Below are 6561 nucleotides of genomic sequence, written 5' to 3'. Positions count from 1 at the left end.
ATTGATAAATAAATTATTTTTCTCCGTTAAAATAGCAAGGATCAAATGTTATTTTAATTAAAAACTAATCGCTGCAAAAATAGAAGCTCCGATGAATTTTATTCATATTTCTTTAAATACGTATTTATTAATCCATCTCTGTCAAAATACAAATTTATAACTAGTACTTTGTATCAGTATCTGGATCAATATTCGACGAGAAGCGACAGAATAAAAGTAAAATTATTAATTTTACTTTAGACATCGATGGAGAAGAAGCGACAGCTCTTCCTGACATTGCATTTATACTTCATGAAAAAGTCACGTGTTAAATTACGTAACTAATGTTAAGTGTGCAATATTTATGCCTTTTTTTTTTTTTGTGAGCGTATTTTTGTTTCTCAAGTCAACACGTTTTTAAATTTATAGTGTCATCATGAATACTTAAATCCTTGCGCATATATACTACTGGCATATTAGATTTTAAATTTTTGATGCAGGATTTCTAAATTTACTTCCCAATTACGTTGTCGAAAGCGAAACATTTATCACAGCTAATCAAACCAAGATTTGGTGTTAACGGTTTTAGTAAATTTCACACCTAATTTTAAAAATTTGATCAAATAGATAAATATTTGTAGCAATTAATTTATTTTAATTGTACATAATTTTGAATATTAAAACTTTGAAAATATTATTTTTTTTTTTTTTTTTAGTAAAATTAATTTTCTGCTAAATTTAGTACCAAATTTACTATTTACTACACTAAAAAGAGTTGGTTATAAGCTTTCCGTAGAAACAGGTGGGGCAAAATCCTGGGGGTCTGAGTTTCTGAGTAGGTCAGCATGACTAAAAATATTTAAAGAGTCAAAACGTTTATAGAACAAATTTATAAATAAAAAAATGTTTCTATCTGTAATAAATAATATTTCTAGAATTTAAAGGCAAAATTAGTTCACCAATTAAAATTTATTAACAAAATATTCTACGTGTCGGCTTCCATACCATCCTCAAAAACAGAAGCTTCATTTGCACATTTTAGTAACTCGACTTCCAAAGTAGAGCACGTTATTTTAGTAAATTTACAAAATTTACTTTCACCTTAAATAAGTTTAATTTATCATACTTTGACATTCTAGCCTTATTTATAAATGTAGATGTTATCACAGTTTTAAGAGAAATAAATGTGCAGTCTATTGAGTCTAGGATAGTAGAAACATTTAACCTTGACTCGATAATTTAAACTTCTATAGAAATGAATTCTGGGGAGAGTTATAGTAAGTAATAATAGCAAAGGCTTGACGAACCCAATGGTTCGATGGCAGTACCACCAATCTTTGTCTACATACATCCACTCGATGGCGCCCGTCGAAACCTAAATCTACCAGATCAGTTATGATGCAATCCTACCTATGCTTCGGTTTGGACCAGGCATGGGCGTTGGCAGAGGAGAGCAGGGGGGGGGGACCACGGCTAGATTTTTGGCACCCAAGAAAAAAATAAAAATAAAATTGTGAACTTCTTTGATACAGGGTTTCTTCCTAGAAACAGTTTATAATGAGGAACGTATTGACAAGAAAGATGATGTCTTCCAAAAAATCGTCAGAGATAAGTACAAAACTGCCTTATATTTTCATTGTGTTATTCATTTTCAATAATTAATTGTGATTATAGGTAATAAAAATTTAAAAGGGACGTAGGCTAATAAGTAGGATTGGTGGATGAGAGAATAGAATAGGTATTGGAGGTGCAAACACGGGATAGGTTGTTACCACTGAAGTCAGATGTTCGGCATCCCCGAAACAATGAGTTTCAGTCAGTAGGGCTATGTCAATGTAGGAATAAGTCGAGTTCGTCACGGCGATTTTGTAGGCTATTAGCATTCCATAACACGACAGCTAGGGGCTTCATGCTAATCGTGGGAAATTAAGGGGGATTTCGGATAGGATTCTAGTGAGAAGGTTGATAAGGGGTTTGATGGTCTCTTGAAGATCTCTTAGGAAGGATGAAGGAATTGAAGTGATATTGATTGGATTTTGATAATGATGGTATGAATCAGGGGCTTGTGATAGACAATTTATGTGACTAGGAGAGCAGAGTGGGGCTTGATATTTATTTCAAAACACTTCATAACCGACAGATAAATGGACTTAACTGTCCGATAACTGGACGAAACCTCAATTGGCCAACTTTCTGAAACGAAATGGTGGATGAAAGTAACTACTTCGGAGAATAATCACTTGTGACTTTAGAGCCAAATCTAAAAAAAAAATTCGAAGTATCTTTAAACATAATACCTCACTTTATTTGTGAAGTTGATTTTTTTTTTTTAATTTCCTTCTATCATAATTGTTCATCATTAAATATAATAAAATAAAACAGTTTATCCCCATCTCAGAAAAAGAAAAATTCCATTGATCCCATTCTTAATTCTAAAAATCTATTTTCAGAATATGTTTATTGTTTATGGTTAACCTTCATACATGCTACAACCCAACCACCCTAAATACAAACCCCGACCCCGACAAATAACCGCCTCTAAGGAAGTTACGACAGGCACAGATGTAAGGGTGACTCCACCCTTCTTACTACCATGCGGTTCGCCACAAACCTCACCATTCCCTCGCCATAAAAAAATCCTATAATAAATGTATGGCATACCGCAATAATACACCCCTCCTCTCTGAGTAATTGAACCCCCCGTATCCACCATTAGTCACTCCCCGAACCAACCCACGACCGTTTATATAGGCCTATGGTCTAAGTGGATCGAGGGTTGGCAACCCTTGAGGGGTTGTCCGCACAATGGCTGCTCATTGAATAATTTTATCAACGGATTCCGTTCCCACTATTGCCATATGACCGATTGCGGAATCAGTCGAATGCATCGGCATCTGTAACTGGTGATATATAAGTGAAGTAATGAATCACAATAAACGCCTGGGGTCCTTTACATATACCGAGAGAGCGATTTGTCTATGAGTCTAGGAATCATTATTATATATTCAATTAATTTAGAGGATAGGCTAAGATACTGTATTTCTGGGCGATCGTCTGCTAGGTACGCCCTTTTCAGATTTTTTGTTATTTATAATTCCAGTCCTGCCTTGGTGTTTTAATCATTTGTGGGTATTATGATTTTTGGTGTAAGCTATTTATGATTAAGTGTTTTTTTTCATTTTATTTTATCACTGATATTTATAAAGAGTTTTATGATGTTATCAATTGATTCTTTTAAGTCTTTTAGTGCTTCCTTCCAACAACGTCCATTAATTAATAAATCACAATGATCATAGGTATCTAATAGAAAATGTGAAAACCTAATGTAAATATATGGAATATGAGTAATATCTCTGCATTTCATCACCGCTAAATTTAGAATATATTTACCTGTTTTAATGATAAATAAATGTATCTACCAAATGTATCTGAAAAACCCTGAACCTGTTTTTTGTTTTTGAACTTTATGTTCAAAAGCAAAAAACAGACAATGAAAATCATGAAAAAATATATATTTAAATTGTATTTTTGAAAACAGAATTATCCTAACCCGACTCCAGTCTTATTTCTCATATACAACATAAGAAGAACCATTATCAGAAAGAAAAACGGATTTCCATGGGAACTTGAATAGAATATTTTTAAAAAAATCATATTTCCTAAGTATTTTAACGTTGCTAATGCTGATCAAATTTAGGTGGTATTTATCTTATTTTTTTTGGAGAATTTAATTGTATTTAAAAAAAAATCCATGTCACGAGAAATATAGTTTCGAGTTATTCAACAATATCGAATCGGTATTATAATAATTTTATTTACATTAACATGAAAGATAAAATATTTATTGTGGGTATTATATTGAAAATAGTTTAAATAATGTTTGAAAAATAAGATTATATCATGAAAATCGTGTACTAAACGGAATAAAAAAACAATTTAGTCATTTTAGCAATGATTGTTGTTTTATTGTCAGTAATATTAAGATTTTTTTTATTTACTCAATTTCTCTGTTTAAAAAATTTATTAAATTTAAAAATCGGTCTAAAATTATGAAAATACTTAATATTGCTGGTAATGAAATAGCAATTACTTGTTTTTTTAAATCATTTAGTACACTTTTTTAATAGTATTTATAAGAAAACTTTTATTTTTTATATCCGCTTTAAATGTTTTATTGTATTTTTTTTATATAAATAACAATTAATTTGTCATAATTATGGCTGAAAATACCGAAACAACTTTGAGACCAGAGTGACGCGGCACCCATTTTGGGATCTACTAAAAAAAAACCTTCAAATGGTTTTTAAAAAAAAATTTCTTTTAAGAACTTTTTAGCTCGTTTACTATCCTGCGGCACAGAAATTTTAAAACTAAATGTTTTTTTTAATGTGGCTTCCTATTCAACAAAAACGTGAATTATTTTAAATAACTAAAAAAAATAATTTTCTGCGTTTCTATACACAATTGGACTATTGTTTATAAGATTTTTTTTTTGCTTTTGAGTTCTACTTCAACTTACTTAAATATTGCTGACAATATACGCGACCCTCTAAAAAAGTAGTGTTCAAAAGCATTTAGAGCCATCGAAATAAGCCAAATGAATTTAGTTAAAAAGCAGAAAGACAACATCAATCAAGATTAGGTGTGAAATTATTTTTAATATATATAATGAGATAATATAAACATACATTGTGAATCAAAGTAATATTTATTTATGTACATACCACTGAAGAAATAATAGTTAATACTATTATATAGTTAATACTATACTCACAAATTATGAAAGTAGATTTTGGCCAAAGCGTATTTTTAACTAACGTAAAACTAGAGAGCCTCTCTCAATCTGGAGTAATTTATACCACCAGATAAGGGGAAGGCCTAATCATCTGTTATCAAATGGCTCACAAGGTAAATGATTCACTGAATGACTTAATGCGTTGTGAATATGCAAGGAAAATGAGTAATTCATTCCGAATGATGTAGCTGAGGAAGAAATTAAGTACATTATAAAAAAGAAAAAATAAGTTTTTATTAATATATAGGCATATTGCAACATGTTTGAGGGTTAAATGTTTTTATTTTCACAATAATCCTCCCAGCTGGAACTTTATAATCTATGTTCCACACAAATTCAAAATCTTATACCACCTAATGTATGAAAGGAATATAAGCTAAGTATAACTAACGACATGAAGAACGATACGGAGATGATAGATAACAAAAGACAACGCAACAAATTACCTAGCTCTTATCAGTTGACAAGGTTAAGGTTAATTGAAATATGAAGTGATGAGAATAAGAAGATTAATTAGACGCAGTATAGAGATTACAAAATAATTGTATCAAACATTAAGATTTGATAATAATTAGTTTAACTATGAATAGGATATGTACCAAGTTCTCTAAACTATAAAAATATAATAGGTTTTTCGTCCAAAAAGAACTTACAGGTCAAGAAAGGGAAATAAAAAATTATCTCCTGAAAAATAAACAAGTGTTCATATGTATTTGTATTTGCTTATGATTACATAATTATCAGTACTGAAAAAAGTAATATCGATTGCAATTACTCTACTTTGAAAAATTAGAGCCATGCAATATCTATCGAACGTTGTCAAATCAACATATAAAAATAATAATCACAAAATTAAATATATGTATATAATAATTTTCATTATTTGGTCGTTCTGGCTGAAAAAACCATACAATATTACTATTATTTCAAGAGGTAAAACTAATGATTTAATTTATATAATACTGCTAAAACACAAAATAATATTTTTAAAAAATAACTAAAAAATTAGATATATATAATCTGAAAAAGGCAACTAAAATGATAAAATAATAAAAAATAGACTATAACAAAATGTATCAATGAAATAAAATTTATTAGAAAATAATCAACAAATAATTAATTGATAATAATGCTGCAAATAGATTCATGTGATCATAAAGAATAAGTATGATAGAATCATGTGACTATAAAAATAAGTATACTACATTACTAAAGGGCTAGATATATTTAAATAATATAAATATTATAGCTAGGTTTATTCAGAATATTACAAAATCAAAATCAGTGGATGAAACATTTTCTTTATTTTTCGTAACCTCCTTTATTATAAAATTTATATAATACATACATACAAATGCATAATACAAAATGACAAGTGTATACTAGCATAGTACTGCCTTGGATTGCCTTGTGGCATTGTAAGGTTAAGGATGAAACATAATAAACCATTGTAATTATAACTGTGGTCCGTAGTTAAAGTTATTGGCAACGTAAAGGCCATCTTAATTAATTATCATCAAAAGTAATTGGAATTACTTTTTCCTCAACATTGATATAAATACATAAATATGATATGTGATACTCAATTATCACAATTTATATTATAATTATCAATTATAGTTTATTATCTTCTGTTAGCATTTATGTTTTATGTCAAGCGGAATTATGCATTTTAATATATTCCTTATTGTTTTAATCTGTTTTCGTTAACACTTCACATAATATTCACCTCTCATTTCCATACCCATTGTAAGAAAAGGTACACGTAGAAATTGTTTCAAATTATC

The 6561-nt window shown here is 29.3% G+C and overlaps 1 protein-coding gene across 4 annotated transcripts in view; it reads right to left on the bottom strand.

Moving 5' to 3' along the window:
• LOC106682419 (B-cell linker protein) overlaps window positions 1-6561 on the bottom strand; it is a 52708-nt gene that overhangs the window by 25122 nt on the left and 21025 nt on the right. For 2 of the 4 annotated variants that reach the window (XM_014423254.2, XM_067050874.1), the window contains exon 1: window positions 4754-4815. The exons of 1 other annotated variant lie outside the window; for it this stretch is intronic. The gene's annotated coding sequence lies outside the window, so the exon portion shown is untranslated. Of the gene's footprint in view, window positions 1-4703; window positions 4816-6561 lie in introns of those variants that run through there. One more of the 4 variants, XM_067050873.1, reaches the window with a different exon arrangement.

Source organism: Halyomorpha halys, unplaced genomic scaffold (assembly GCF_000696795.3).
Source record: "Halyomorpha halys isolate HHAL.00 unplaced genomic scaffold, Hhal_1.1 Scaffold412.1, whole genome shotgun sequence".
NCBI lineage: Eukaryota > Metazoa > Arthropoda > Insecta > Hemiptera > Pentatomidae > Halyomorpha > Halyomorpha halys.
Note: the sequence above shows the minus strand (reverse complement) of the source record. Positions and strands in the feature narration are given on the sequence as shown.